Source organism: Centruroides sculpturatus, unplaced genomic scaffold, assembly GCF_000671375.1.
Source record: "Centruroides sculpturatus isolate CEXI.00-Female unplaced genomic scaffold, Cexi_2.0 scaffold769, whole genome shotgun sequence".
In the NCBI taxonomy this organism is placed as follows: Eukaryota; Metazoa; Arthropoda; class Arachnida; order Scorpiones; family Buthidae; genus Centruroides; species Centruroides sculpturatus.
The window spans coordinates 43,745-61,248 of NW_019384956.1; positions in this window are offsets into that span (position 1 = coordinate 43,745).

Consider the following 17,504-nt stretch of genomic DNA (forward strand, 5'->3'; position numbering starts at 1 on the left):
TAATTTTAAGAGATTTTTTTAGAGAATTAATTGAACGCTCTTCTGTGGTTAAATACGGGGGGAAATGCATCTAATTTTGTTAAATTAGTTAATAATAAAGCTTAAAAATTATATTTAAAAAGTCTTTTATATTCTAATTTCTTTACGTTATGCTGGAGAGCAAGAAGAGAAAGGATGCTCTTTAGCATCCTCTGTTTTCATCCGTCTCTCCAGCGTCAGTAAAAAAAATTTTTANAATGTAATTAGTTATAATTTAATTTAGTATATAGCAGCGTCATTCCCATGACGATGTGAAGCACATAAAATATGATCCCGCCTTTGGGATATACCTAGACTCTTATTTTATTCATCCAATCAAATTCTTCGATGCGTAAAGACATCGAAGAAAGAATATTGACATTCAAGATAGTCAGAGGGGCTTGGTTAACCTGTTACGTTAATGAACGTACTATTATAGCAATAATATCTTGGATGAGTTTAATAGGATGCCAAGTTAGCATCAACTAGTTGGGTTTCCTCTTGGGATTCAAAGTTTTCTACTGAACTATGACATTCATAATATTAAAGTATACGTAGTACCTCCCTGACCAACAAGAGTAGATGGGTGAAGAATATCCTCATGTGGTTACGGAGTGTTCATCTATTTTTCTTTTTTTATTTTTTTAATTTTAGGGGGTTGTTTTTATGTATCTGGATCACGTTTATTGGGTACGTCGTTGCAAATTAATGTAGTTAGGATGCAGAGTTGATTTGTGGTTGTTTTAGAACGAACGACATCACGCGTGGAGGTACGTGAACGATGTGATTTCGGAGACGTTAATTGCATTAAGGATGGCATCCCTGTCGCCAGACGACTACAATCAGTTCGTGCCCAGCATTTGACTGGCTTGTTATGTGTTTAATTGTAGTGTATTCATATGAAACGTGTTGAAACATTGTTGTAGATTTATGACAACAACCATGTTCCGTTTTAATTACATTATAGATATGTTATATTTTATCGAGATTCTAAAAGTGTTAGAAAAGAATTTAGGAGACAGAATGAGAGAATTTCGTCTTCTATAAGGGACTATTTGCAAGTTAAAAATCTCTGGTGAAAGTTCGTTTGAATATTCATTAAGCCACCAAATGTTATTCTCCAAATGCTTTGTCTTGTCTTGTATGAAGCCTTTTGCTTATTAATTAAATTGCAGGACCATATATATAAGATCGTTCGACTAAAAGTATAAAATATGATAAAATTATTTATACAATTGAATAATTTATACCTCATACATTTTGATATTTATGTAAATTAGTGAAAACTTATATAAAGTGCATTTTTCTTTTTATTACTTAAATGTTTACGAAAAACTTTAAATATTTTGTTAAAAAATTATTTAATTTAATTAAGTTATTTTAAATTCAATTAATTTGAATTAATTCAAGTATAATATTTACATTTACACAATTAAAAATGCTTTTTTTAATTGTTGAAATAAAGTGAATATTTTTAACAATAAAAAAATGCAAACTCAAAAAAAAGTCAATTTTTTGTATTATTGAAAACGATTTATTTTTAAAGAAATAGATTTATTATTAACAGAAAATGTATTTTAATTATCATTAAATTTCTAAATGATTTTACTTTGTAAATAAAAAACATACATATATTTTTATCTCATAAAATTAATTAAAATTACATATATACAAGAAAAAACACTCAATATTAATCTAATTAGATTATATTACAAAATTTACAATTAAAAATGCAAATTTTTTTATGAAAATATAAAATAAAAGAATAATAAATTTTATAAACTACATACTGTACACGAATATAAATTTATTATTTTTAAGTTTAGTTATATACATATATATATATCAGTCATCAACAGAGAGCAACATTGAAAGCTGTATTCGCCTTCACTATATCCAGCACATTCCAATGATTACATTGACGACCTATTGTGAAGCAGATTGATGTACTTCATTAACCTGAGTGGTTAATTAAAAGTGAGTGCACCTACGTTTTTTGCAAACCAATTCGGGTTATTTCATTCCTTAAAGCTTTAACTAATTCCATGCATGTAAAGAATCCAGTAAAGTCCAAAAATTCAACTAAGGTTTCAATTTTTTAAAAGAATTAAAGTAAAGAAAAAACAACACACACACACACACACTACAACAAAGTCCAATGTACTGTACACCCCCAAAATAAAAGAAATGCAAACTCAAAAATCTATTGTAGGAATTTTGGCAAATATCCAGTTATATACCTTCAAAGTCATATCGTGTATAACTAAATCGTGATCTAGGGGGGGTTTGATCTATTTTTAGAAATTAATCAGCCTCTTGTTCCTGTCGTTACTAAATCCGTTTATATTGATTCATGTGTGTTTTTCCAAACTAATTATTGTACTTTTTTAACTAATAATTCATTCTTTTTTCCCCTTCTTCTTCTTCTTCTTCTTCCTTTTATGATTAATAGATGGGCAATGTCGAGATTACATTCGTGTTCTTCGATTAAAAATATTTAGTTAGTTATATTAAATTAAGATATACTATTTTTATTATTATTCTCATAGATTTTAAGGTATAAAAGTTATTTTATACATTCATTTTCTTGTTATTTATTATCTACTATAGTTATTTAACAAAATAATTTAAGTGTAGAATGAATAATAATTGAATTTTATAACAAAAAAAAATATGCCTTTTTTTACTAAATTTAAAAGCTTAATTTCCTTTTTTTTAAATTATATTTTTAATTTTTACATCATTTATTAAATTCTGGATATATTTCTGTTCGGGACATCATTTATAATATGCAGGATTATATAATTAATCTATAAACTCCACCTCAATTATGCACACTTTATAGGCAAGATATATGTTATAAACTCCATTAAAATAAATTTAGAGATGTAATTGCAAATGAATAACGAATTTTTGGAATAATTTTTAATAAATTTGCCTTAGTTAACACGAATATCTTAATAAAAAAAATAATAAAATCACATTTTTTTTTGTGTATGTTTAAATGTTTTCGAGACGTGTTCTTTAGCAATTATAAAGTACACGCAAGTCTATACACTCGATCATATACGATAACTACGAATTATAGTGATCAAATACTTAGAAGTAATTACTTAATGTATTTATCTTGTTATGAGTATGGTCGATGAACTTCGAAATTGTTGAATTCTATTTTATCCCATAAAGTAATTTTTTCCCTTTAATGATAGAAACTATTATGTCTATATATAAACTGTTTAATATTTAACACAGCTTCATCTTAAGTTCTGGAGTTTTATAAGAGACGATACTTATATTAATTAAGTTCTAGGAATGATGAAATTTTCGACGGAAATTCGAGAACGTCGTTAAAGAATTGATCTTTATACAAAATTTATTGCTTAAAGTAACTATTTTTGTAGTTAGAAAGTTATATAAATATAATTCTGAAGGTGAAAAGTGCAAAAAAAAGTAAAATTTTAATTGAGATCCATTAAGTAAACTCTAAGAGAAAAGTAGAGATTAGATGATCATTTCTCCTCCTTCTCTCTCAACTAATGGTCTATATACTAAATTTTCTCATTTAAACTGATACCAACCCGCATGGATTTGGCTAAAGAACTTGCTAAACACACGAAACCCCTTAAGAATAGGTGGAGGAAAAGAAGAAAAATAAAAATTGAAGAGAACGAATCGAATTTTGGATTAAGCGAATTACAATAACTTTTGAAAATTTCACGAAATCAATTGAGTTCTAATCACGTGGTATTCGGACTGCCGGAATATTAGTAATTTCCTTTCGTTGCCAGAAGCCATAACTTAACGACATGCACAGAGTAAAACAAATCCCATTAAACAAGAAACATAAAGGACACTGTCTCAACGGGAGATATATATACACATTGTGCCTACCGGAATCAGGATGTACATAAATACAGCGGTTATAAGTTCTCCCTAAGGTTTCCTTAGTAATATCCGTAATAAACTAAGTTTACGAGGTGTAGTAAATTTTAGTGAAAAATGAGTCAAATTTTCACTTAGCGACATACCTTAGTCTTTTGTCTTTTCTATCCTGTCGTCAGAAATAACACAAAAAGATTTACACGATGAAAGGTCACCTTATTTGACTTGTGTGTGTGTTAGAATTTACTGCAGTTTTATAAATGAGCGGACGAAAGTGTTGATATTATGCAAACAACTATGGCTTGTAGCAACAAGAGTTTGTTGAACAACGTGTGAAGTAGTGCGGAGAATACACTAGAGAAGTTTTAGTAGTAAAATGCTAACATTTTTGCTGTCGGTAATAAAAAGGAACCATGGAATAATTTGTATTTGGTGATGAATTCGTGTGAAGAATTTTCTCATACGATGCGGTTCGATGTGTGTATTAAAATAGGAGTATTGTTTACATCGTAATCTTTAAACGTTCCTTCTTAACGTCAGGCAAGAAAGCGGGCATTTTTAATAAATTCTCCGATAAAAAACACTAAATTTAATTTAATATTAATAAAATATAAACGGTTTTAATTAATTTTAGTAAAATTTTTCATAATGCAAAATCAAATTGACAGAATTAGAGTAGAAAGAGCAATTAAAACTAAAAAAAAGAACCATGGAATAATTTGTATTTTTCTCACTCAAATTGATAAAATTAAACAGGAAAAAAAAAGCTCAATTAAAGCTTTAAAAAACGAAAAATTAATGTTTGAGCCAAGAAAATGTTAAGGAAGATAAGAGACAGAGAAAATTTAAGAAATGAAGAAGTAGAGCTTGGGATATGTACTGTACTTTATAAAGTAAAAGAACAGAGAAGAGAAGAAAATAAACTTAAAAGAAGGAGAAATTAAGGTTAAGTAAGTATATAATTAATAAAAAAGTATACACAACGAATGTAAAAATGAAGAATAGGTAAGCATAAGAGAATGTTGAGAATAGGATAAGTGAGCGCATTCATTGTTTATACATACACACCAAAGTAATTTGCTTTTTTGTTTGAATTGCTAAAATGTTTGTATTCTTAGTTATGCTGCGTCAGCTGCGCAAACCTGTACATAATTACGGAAAGGAAATTTGTCTCGTGACAAAGTCAGTCACGATACAGCCGGATTGAGCAATTTAAACTAGTGATGGCAGTTTCCTTTCTAAAAGCGCAGTAGCATGTAGTGGATTGTATAACCCATTGCATGACACAAGTTAGTTTAACTGGTAATTCGTAGAAAACCCCAAAGGGGTGGGGTATTAACTGAGTAAGTAATACGTTGCGCGGAATAACTCATTGTCACTTTCTTCATAGATGAAGTATGACATGGAGGAAATTATTTCTTAGACAGATTTTGATATGTTAATGCATCAATTATATTGACTAATTATATTTCAATTATTGTAAAATGCAGAGAAATAATTATATTAACATTTTAATTTTTATATATTATTAATTTTTTTTTTGTTTTTTGATTTTTCGCGTTTTAAATGCTGAGAAGGAGTGTCTCTTTCTAACCGCTATGCTCCATTTGGGAAAACGCAATTTCTATCTCACTTAATTTTCCTATTCCTACTCATTTTTCTCTCCTCTTTATTTAATTCTTTATTCGTCTCTCTGTTAATTTTTTAATTTACATTTTTCTGCTACTGAATTTTTTTAATTCTTTATTTTCTTGATTCTTCTTCAATTCTAGACTTACTTGTTTCTTTTTCCTATTCTCTATTTTCTTGATTTTCCTTTAATTCTTGATCTAATTCTTGAAAAAAAAAAACTACAAAATTCGGAAAAGATAAGTTATTTTTTCTAAATTTGTTTGCAATTGAGATTTATTAACGCAATTAAATCGTTATGTTTATTATACTGCGTGTCATTTACGACATTCATTGGTTCTGCATATTTCGGCTTCGGCGGTTAACTCGCCAAGCATGTAAAAGGAAAAGAAATACAACTAAATTGTGTTTACTTGAATGAACGTATTATAAAATCATGTTTACGTTTCTTAATGGCTTTAACGTAATGTAAATAACATAATTAGAAAACAAATATTGTATGAAAGNTTAAAATTAAACTGACAATAATGTTATTTTTGCATTTTATGTAAAAAGAATTTAAATTAAATTAAGAAAAAAAAACATTTTCAGAATAAAACTGAAATTTTACCATTTTAATTTTATTTTACGATTTTTCTGAGTTTTCTACATTTTATTTTATAATAATTTAAATGATGTATTTTTTCTAAATTTATTTTCTTAAATTAAGCGAATTACGTTTATAAATTTAAATAAAATTCATTAAAGTTTTACGTTAAAAAATGAAAAATTTATAACTAAATAAACTAATTTTATATAAGTGTTAAAGAAAATAAATTTTAGTAATGATATAAATTTTTACTAACTTCTTTAATGCCAATAGGACAAAGGAGCAAATGGTAGTAACTCTTTGATATATTTTGCTACAAAATCAGATAAGTTTGGCACTTAAAAGAGAGAGAGAAATAATAGCTATGCATCAAATTCCTATCCTAGGAAGAGACAGAATTTTTCCATTCTTATTTTTACACTTCATTAACATCATATTGAGAAGAAACAAGTCTATCCATCAACATTTCAGTTCTGCATCATTCAAGGACATCTCTTCTATTGTATTCTGGATATTTTGACTTATTAACTCCGAGTTTTACTTAAATTATGATAAGTATTGACTAGTTTTCGAAGTTGTTACGGTTCTTTGTGTTACTGATTTACGACAAATTTTTTTTTCCTTAATTTTTTTCCTTACTTCTTCTCTTGTATCGTGGTTACTCCTTTTACAATAAGACAGTAGATACCTATTGTTGTCACCAAGTAGACCGTGTTTTGTGTAAAATGGAAACCAATTAACTTTCTTCACAGCTATCGATAACCTAATCTCCCAACTTTCTATAAAGTCTAACATGATATACAACGTAAGAAATTCAGTTTTTATATAGAAAAACTTGATTAGAAAAAAATATTACAGCGTGGTATATTAGTGTAGTATCATTATTTATGACGCCTTCAAGTCGACTTTTGAGTAGAAAAATTTTTAATTATTTTTCTTACTTCTTTAATGTTCTTCTCTCCATTGATGAAAAACTAATTACATTTATGCTTTCGAGTTAACTATACGCCAATTTATGAGTCATAATGTATATAAAATTGATGAAATTATATATATTAAAAATGTACAAAAAATCAGTTAAAGTTTACCAAAATTAAGATTAAATATGTTATATATTTGAACTTGAAATTACTGTACGAAAGAAAAATAATTGAACGTCATCAATAAAAGCTGAACTCAATAAAAATTCGGGCATTAAGCAATTAAGTGAAGTTGCAACACGTAAAGAAAAATAACCAATTATATCCACTAACAGACACATTCAACTACCTCACATTTATTTTTAAAACCATTTGTGTAATGTAACGAAATAATTATTTCGTAAGAAAAAGAATATAGAATATATACACCTACATAAAAAAAATTACTTAATTTGAAAGTTTTTATACCGTAATCTAGCAACATAATTGTCTTCCGTAATGCATAAATAGTTAGAGTTCATTTAAAAGATTCTATTTGGCACACCTCCTTACTGATTGATTCATTAATCGTGTTAGGAAGTAGCGCTTGAAGAACAGCCAAATTCATTTCACTTTTGACGGATCATCTTTGCTTCTTATTCGTTTCTTGGCACATTATGCAAAATTATCTAAAGAAAAGAAATGAGAAAGAAACTAACTCGTTTAATGTAATTAATTCAGGCGTGTTCGACGATAAGAGATAAAGAGAGAACGGGAGGCAAAAAATAATAATAATAAAAATAATAATAATAATATTTTAATTGAAATATGGCATAAAATAAAATTATGACGTAATAATTGTGTTTTCATTGTGAAAATTATCAGTTTTTGGTCAGTTTAAATCAATTATTGTTTGTTTTATAAAATTTCGTTTTCTGTTTTTTATTATTTTTTTTAATTGAAAATGCTCCATTACTTTTTCTTTTTATTGTTGTTTTAATTGTCAATTTACTTCGGAAATGTGATGAATAAAATAAGAAATTAAAAGTAATTTAATTTATGATTAAATACAATTAAAATTATAATTACATTTTTAATTTATTTTGTAAATTTTAATAAATTTTTCATTATATATATTTTTATTTTTTAAATACATTTTTCCATATTTCTTATATATTTTCTTTAAATAATATTATTAATTTTCAGTAAAGTTATTTGAGTAATTTTTCAAATAAAATTCTATATTAATTTTATAATTTTTTCCCTTCTCTTTTTATATAGATATTCATTATATTAAAGTAACCTCGTAAGATATATTTTCTAAAAAAACACTTTAATAAAGTATTTAAAAAAATTAAGTTATAAGCAACTCAGTGTGATAGAAAATAAAATTTTAAGTTCCTTTATCATTTAATAGGGGAAAAAATTATATATATTAAAATTAATCATTTTATCAATTTTATTCATAAAAGACGAAAATTTCCAATGAAAAAAAATTCTATAAAATAATGAAAGCGTTGTATCACTTAATATTGACTGGCATCAATTCCAATAAGTAAGAATTTTTCAAAAACTCGAAAATGTCATTAAGAAGAAGAGGAGAAGAAGGGAGGAAAAAAAAGAGGAAGTTAATGTGTGTGGAAAGAACAAGGAAATGACGTCAATGTTCAGGAAGTGACGTCGTTACAAGAAAGGTCGATATATATTTTCTTCTTTCGCTGAGACAACTTTGGGGCACCTGTGTCACCCAACGTCGACATGTCTGTGACACCTGTCATGTCACCCATACTAGAGATTGTATCGGTCTCAAATATCAACCGACACCACAAAAACGGTCACGTGAACAAGAAAAATGGTGCTTATCGAATATACAACAGTGGGGTAGAATGTCGTTAGAAGAAAACTAAACACTCGTCTAGTTGACTAGAGTTAGCTAGTTAATCAATTCAAACTATTTTTAAAATTCTTTTATTTTTTATGTGGAAAAAAAAGTAAAATTTAATCAAGTTTAGACGTAAATTAAATCAAAATTAATTTAACTACTGTTAAAAATTTTACAATATAATTTTAAATGGAAGCGATTGTTCGGATGTTCAAAATTATGAATAATTATATAATTAATTGATTTGTTCTTATTTTAATCAAGAAATTGTTATTATAAACATCTTTATATGTTAATTTTTATTATAAATTTTATATTTAAATCTTAAAGAATGAGATATATCGATAAAAAAAATATGGAAAAATCATATGCGAGGGCAACTTCCATGATCTATTCGCTTACGTGATCAGTATTGACTTAAAGGACATTCAAATTTTTTATTTTTTTATTTTTCATGCAAATTCGATCAAGGAATGCAATGTCAGTAGGCCCAATTTTAATAAAAGTTTTTAGTCTTTGTAAATGTAAGAATAAAAATTAATTATTTTATGTATAATTTATACTAAAATTTACTTCTGAGTGTGATTAATAAAATCGAGAAATTTTCTATAGCTAATTAAATAAAACACTTTTAAAAAATTAATTTCAGCTTCGTATGAGGGTTAAGCAAGGAAACACCAGCCAAATTTATCAATGAAAATCATTAGAGAGTAAAAAAAATAAATATATAAAACGGTATAAATGGTATAATTTTTAAAATTTATGTACTACAACGTTAACTTCTTTCGTAGATATTGGATTAGAAATCACGTATCACGTGACCACAAGTCACTTTTAAAGTATGCCTTGATTGATGTGGAAGATATACAATACATTCGTTTCCTTTTTTCCTCCTTTATAAATAAGAAAAGAAGAGCAGACGAAAACGCAAGCCAATCGATTGATTGTTATATCTGAAGCAATCATTAATCTGTGTTGGGTGTCACTTTGTGGAGAATGATACCACGCTAAAGCTACAAGATTTCATGCCGATACTTCCAAAGATAGCATTAAGGACTTAGTCACCAAGTGGAACTCTACTGACAATATCCCTAAATAATAGAAGGGGAGGCTACGAATGAAGGGGGAATGGGGAGCAGGTGGGAAGATGACCTTTCAGTTATCTCACTGGACACTGAGATTAGAGCCAGGCGAAAACGGAAAAACAAACGTTGTTTTTCCTTACGGAGATCGATTACGGTCAGTGGATGATTTTTTNTTTAAGTTCCTTTATCATTTAATAGGGGAAAAAATTATATATATTAAAATTAATCATTTTATCAATTTTATTCATAAAAGACGAAAATTTCCAATGAAAAAAAATTCTATAAAATAATGAAAGCGTTGTATCACTTAATATTGACTGGCATCAATTCCAATAAGTAAGAATTTTTCAAAAACTCGAAAATGTCATTAAGAAGAAGAGGAGAAGGGAGGAAAAAAAAGAGGAAGTTAATGTGTGTGGAAAGAACAAGGAAATGACGTCAATGTTCAGGAAGTGACGTCGTTACAAGAAAGGTCGATATATATTTTCTTCTTTCGCTGAGACAACTTTGGGGCACCTGTGTCACCCAACGTCGACATGTCTGTGACACCTGTCATGTCACCCATACTAGAGATTGTATCGGTCTCAAATATCAACCGACACCACAAAAACGGTCACGTGAACAAGAAAAATGGTGCTTATCGAATATACAACAGTGGGGTAGAATGTCGTTAGAAGAAAACTAAACACTCGTCTAGTTGACTAGAGTTAGCTAGTTAATCAATTCAAACTATTTTTAAAATTCTTTTATTTTTTATGTGGAAAAAAAAGTAAAATTTAATCAAGTTTAGACGTAAATTAAATCAAAATTAATTTAACTACTGTTAAAAATTTTACAATATAATTTTAAATGGAAGCGATTGTTCGGATGTTCAAAATTATGAATAATTATATAATTAATTGATTTGTTCTTATTTTAATCAAGAAATTGTTATTATAAACATCTTTATATGTTAATTTTTATTATAAATTTTATATTTAAATCTTAAAGAATGAGATATATCGATAAAAAAAATATGGAAAAATCATATGCGAGGGCAACTTCCATGATCTATTCGCTTACGTGATCAGTATTGACTTAAAGGACATTCAAATTTTTTATTTTTTTATTTTTCATGCAAATTCGATCAAGGAATGCAATGTCAGTAGGCCCAATTTTAATAAAAGTTTTTAGTCTTTGTAAATGTAAGAATAAAAATTAATTATTTTATGTATAATTTATACTAAAATTTACTTCTGAGTGTGATTAATAAAATCGAGAAATTTTCTATAGCTAATTAAATAAAACACTTTTAAAAAATTAATTTCAGCTTCGTATGAGGGTTAAGCAAGGAAACACCAGCCAAATTTATCAATGAAAATCATTAGAGAGTAAAAAAAATAAATATATAAAACGGTATAAATGGTATAATTTTTAAAATTTATGTACTACAACGTTAACTTCTTTCGTAGATATTGGATTAGAAATCACGTATCACGTGACCACAAGTCACTTTTAAAGTATGCCTTGATTGATGTGGAAGATATACAATACATTCGTTTCCTTTTTTCCTCCTTTATAAATAAGAAAAGAAGAGCAGACGAAAACGCAAGCCAATCGATTGATTGTTATATCTGAAGCAATCATTAATCTGTGTTGGGTGTCACTTTGTGGAGAATGATACCACGCTAAAGCTACAAGATTTCATGCCGATACTTCCAAAGATAGCATTAAGGACTTAGTCACCAAGTGGAACTCTACTGACAATATCCCTAAATAATAGAAGGGGAGGCTACGAATGAAGGGGGAATGGGGAGCAGGTGGGAAGATGACCTTTCAGTTATCTCACTGGACACTGAGATTAGAGCCAGGCGAAAACGGAAAAACAAACGTTGTTTTTCCTTACGGAGATCGATTACGGTCAGTGGATGATTTTTTTCCCAGAAAAAAACAGTAGATCAGGATGTTTAAAAGAAAAAAAATCGTTTTAAAATACTCGAAAAGTTAAGAAACTTCATCCCTCCTTCGAAGTTCTAACAATTATAACTGATAAACAATAAACTATTTGTTTGATTTTGTCCTTAATAATTCTTTAATTTAAAAAAAAAATTACATAATTTCTTCCCTGTGATGTTAATATTTTCATACAGTACAAAAAACTAGCATAAAAAGCTAAAATACTATAATAATATTATTTAAAAATATTGATAAAAATGAACAACGTTTGAATTTGTATTTATTTATATTTAATTTGCTTTTACTTAATTATAATTAATCTAATCGACATTATTGAAATTGATTAGAATTAAAACATTGTTTATTAAATATTGTTCTATTTCAGTAAACTTAAAAGCAAAATTTAATCTGTTTCATAAATACAATCAATTTTATCTTTTAATCACAATTAAAATTTATAAAGTACATAATCGAAACAAAAGAAAAAATTTTCCTTAAATCTTTCATAAAATTTACTCAAGTTATTAATATTATAAACGTATTAAAATTAAAAAGATAATAATTTTAAAAAATAAATATTTACTGTAATTAATTAATTAAGTTTAATAATTTAAGAAAATCTGATAAACTTTAGAAAGAAAGAAAAAAATATATACGAATTAAACTATTTAGCATTTAAATATATTACAAATTTTGTTTAAATAATTGTGAAATAAAAATAAAAATAAAATAAAATAAAATCAAAGCCATAACGATAGTTTAAATAATTATTATTTTAACATTTAATAGTTACAATAAATTTTTATTTCAATTGAGTTATTTTATACAGTCGACGAGTAAGGGAGCTTTTTGGCTCTTTTAGTAGTCACATAGGATTCTTTCTACAACGTACCTTACGATAATAAAATTCCAAAATTCAAAGTGGGAAGCTCCGTTTACTGCACAGCGACCTGGAAAAACGTAAAGACAAAGAAGACTTCTCTACTTTTACGTAAAAATGGAAACTGTCCATTTCCAAACTCTATTATTTACATTGATAGAAATCACGACTTTTTTAGACCATCGAAAGTTGGTCGTTAGAAAACAAAGTGAATTTTCTTCTGACTCTTAAATGTTTTTTACTTTTATAGTTAACTCCACAGGACTTATATTTATATATATATATAGATTCTGAAGGCTAAAAATACAAACTGAACGATTTCAAACATCACCGGAAAGAAGAGAAAGCGAAAGAGAGAGAGGGGAAGTTGAAGAGTATTTTTTTAAATTTTCGGTAGTATAGTCTTTTTATATTTTGAATCTTCTCCCCCCTTGGCTATAATAGGGTAAGCAAAATTCCCCTAATCTAAGTCAATGGTGCGTCATTTGGTTAAGATGCTTTAAAGCCGCTATAAAGTGTATTGTTGATGCTACCATAGTCTGAAAAATTGGTTTTGTTTGAGGTTACCATTTACTTCTGAGCATGCTCTATAGAGGACATTACCATTTCGGACCGGAAAGAAAATGATTCTCTATTTGTGAAGAGGTTCACCATCAAAGGAAAATATAGCGGTACGTTTTAGTGTTTTCCCTACATTTTATCAGATTGGATGGAACACATATATAATGATAACTCAAACAATGATGTGAAATATTTATTGTCCTCTCTGTGTCTACTGAAAGTTGTATTATCTTCCTCCGTCTAATATAGAAAGAAAAATAACGATGTAATCCTAATAATAATTGTTCTTTATATTAGAGTAAATTGTTGATGAATTGTGTGGAAGTGACTAACTGCGAGTTTGACATCCTTTCAATGGTATATACACTTTGAACAAGTGCAGTAATTAGATAACTGTGGTCAAGCGTTACCAACTGCTAACAATGTTTGTTAGTAAGTTGTGCTGGACAATTACTGTAGGCGTTCAATACACGTATTAAGAACGTAATGCTGCTGAATCGACTTATTTTACTTATGTCATATTTACTTATATAACACGAAAATTGAACTAAGAAGGTTATTTTTATATTTAATAACTACTTTACCTTGTTTTTAATAAGCAGAGCTTAATAATTATGGAAGAATTCGGGTATTTTTTAAATCAATAATTTATTCTTTAATAAATAGATTTTATATTTTAGATATTTAGATGTTTTAGTAATTGACATTTTTTAGTTTTACATGTATTTAAATTTAATATAGCCAGAATTGTTTTAAAAATGTTAAATAATAATTCATATTAGTGTCACAGAGATGTGGAAGATTAAATGATTTTCTGTTATAATTAATCAAAAATATATTTTTAGAAAAAGTAAACAGTATCGTTGCTGTCGTTAAATGTTTACATATTTAATTGTAATTAAATTTTAATAACATTAGTTAGCATTTAGAAAACAAATATTAAGTTTAATATGCTCCTTACCATTTTACGGGGTTTTACTACATATTAAGGGTTTATATAATATAAAAGTGCGTTTTATATATTCTAAATGGCCTGGATATATTAAGAAACAAAGTTTTATAAGTGGCAAGTGAATGGAAAACAAAGTTATAAACATGAAAAGTCACAAAGTCGACTTTTGATATATTTTGCTTATTTAATAATTGTACATTTTGAAATTTGACTTAATATAAAAATAACAATAGTTTTGCTAAAAGTGCAAGATCCATGATGGATTTCACTCCTCCCACAATTCCATTATCGCCCGATAATTTATGAGCCAGGAGTGTGTCGCTAAACATTTATCTAATGTATATACTGGATATATAATCAATCATTATCATGCTTCATTTTCACAATAAGCAAGTTGACAATCAAGTACAAACTGGAGATTGACTTTAAACCCGTGGATGAATGTCAAAAAGAATAATTTGATTATTAATTATTATTTTCATCTTTTAATGTGAAGTTTCTGTTTCTGATAGATCAATACAACAAGGATTTACTGAAGTATACAATTCTGTTATTATTATCTAAGGGAATATTGTTTTCTTTTGTAGGTTCGTCAAAATTGTTAATAAAACTGTCCACCTCCTTTAACAATTTTTGAAACGATTTTAGGTATGATTATGATATTAATAAATCTTTCTATTGTATAAGTATGATTAAATAATTAAGTGAAAACTTTACGAAATTCACGAACTCGTCACGTTATTTTTCTCTAATCAGTTTTCTGGTTACGTATCGAACATATAAAATTTGACGTATCAACTTCCCTATATCGATAATCCCTACAAAGATCTTGCATAAAATTTCTGCTTTTCTGAGCAATATACAAAACTCTCTTTATTAAATTTATAATGCTAAAAGATCGAGCAAACGTTCATCTAGTTTATTAATTTTAAAGAAGGGTAATTATTTATTAATATATTACAGAAGTTAATAGAAGAGGAAATTTAAATAGGGATCAATAAGTTATTAATATATAAACTATACACTCCCCTGGAGCCTGTATGGCTAGGCATCGAACTGTAAAAATTCCGTTCGATCCTGATTTAGGGAAAAATCTGGGGATAAATCTTTCAGATATATCCGAGTCTTTATCAAAACGTATATCTTCAGTTGCCTAAGGATAAAGATGGCATATATGAAAATCTAATTTTTCTATCAGCGACATAGCCGAAAGCTAAATAGATACTTTATTCTTTCTATATTCATTTTTTCCCTCCAATTTCTATAAAAGCATGGAAACCCAATTAAATCTTTAATCATTAATAACAATATTCGAATTTAAAATAAATTCGATAATCATTAAAAAGCATTTATTGTAAAAATCGATTATTCGATTATTTAATAAATCGAATCTTTATCGTAATCACCTTATTTATAAGAGATTAGATAGCCATTAATTCGATAAATTGATTTTGGAATGACTCATTTTGTTCTCGTGATAGACAAATCAAAATCAGAAACTCGATATACTGTACTTCCAGGTAGACAGGTGACACTTGTTGCCCTAAATCGACATCAGTAACGACAATTTAAAGAGTTGTTTCGATCCATACAACTAAGAAGAGAAAGTTTTTCCCTTGAAATCATAATTTATACTTTGATGAGCGAAATTCTTTACGTAGCGTGTGTTAAAATTCGCTTCAATATGTTATAGTCTAACGTTAAAACTTGATTAAGAATAACTTGTAAATAAAACCATAATAAAAGATTTTTAAAAATTGAAATAATAAAATTTATCATTTTAAGCTTCATATTAAATTATAAATTGATGATAAAGTATTAACATTATTCTCAAGTAAAGATAAATAATTAATGTACTGTACTTTTTACGTAAAACAATAAATAAAATTGATTTTAAAATGCATTTCGTATTAAGTTGGTAAAATTTATTATTTTTTGTTGTGTTTAATTAATTAAAATCAAATAGAATTATTTTTAAATAGAATAATCGCTTTGTTAATAAAGCAATTTAATATAGTTATCGAAATTTTTTTAATTACAATTAAATAAATACATTTTAAAAATTATTTGTACATTTCGCCAATAATTGCTAAATGTAATCATTTTAAAATAATTAATTCATTAAAAAATTACAAATAAATTAATATTTTTCAACAATTAAAAATTTAGATATATTTCAATAATTAGAATTAACAATACATTTCAGAATGAAATGAAATTAACATGTTTTTGAAAAATTTAATTGTATTTAAATACGTTTCTTAATTATAATTAAGCTGGAAATTTTAATAATTTTAAAAAATAAATTTTTATAACATGAATTATAAGTATTTAAAAAAAGTAGTAAAATGTAAAATTTAAAATAAATTCTAAAGAAGATTTCAGCTGATATTTATTATAGTCAAAATATGGTCTTTATTCTGATTTCCTTTCTTAAAAAAATATATAATGAATAGGAAAAAAAGACAACGTAAAATTTTGAGTATTCTTTTTCTTGCAAGAAAAGCATAACGAACCTTCATGTGTCAGGACTGTCTGTCATATGACAGAAGATGATCGCACAAAAATGTGGATAACTAGCGAAAGCTCCAACTGACATGTGGGATGGGAAAAGATCTTATACAATGTCAGCTCGCCTTGTCAAAAACGTACCAAATTTACGTCATCGCCTTCTTTCTTAAACGGAATTTCAATGCCTCCTAAAACACCAATTTGTAAGTTTATCAGATAAGATGTTATGAAGAAAAAAAACTAACTTATGCAGATTAATTTCTTGCTTATTACTATGATTTTTATCTTTTTTTCTTCCCCTCAAAGTTAATGGAATGTTACATTTTTACATGAATTACACTTTTTTGCGGTTTTTTCTAATTTACAAAATAACCATTACGTATAAAAATTAGGAGATTATTTCGGATCAAAACATTAATGAGACTTAGGTTGCTACTAAATTATTAGAGCAAGAAAAATATAAAAATTATTTTTTTTTTAAAAATCGAAGTGAATGTTGTTCTTTATTACTATTTTTCTTCCTCTTACTGCTATACTTTTATACGAAAGTGCAATTGCATGTCAATCAATCAACACTTCTAGAAGAGTAGATTTATCTGTCATTAAAGTCTGATGCAAAATAAAACTGACAATGATTCATAGTGCCGTTTAAGTCAGAGATGTTAATATAAACTACTTTGT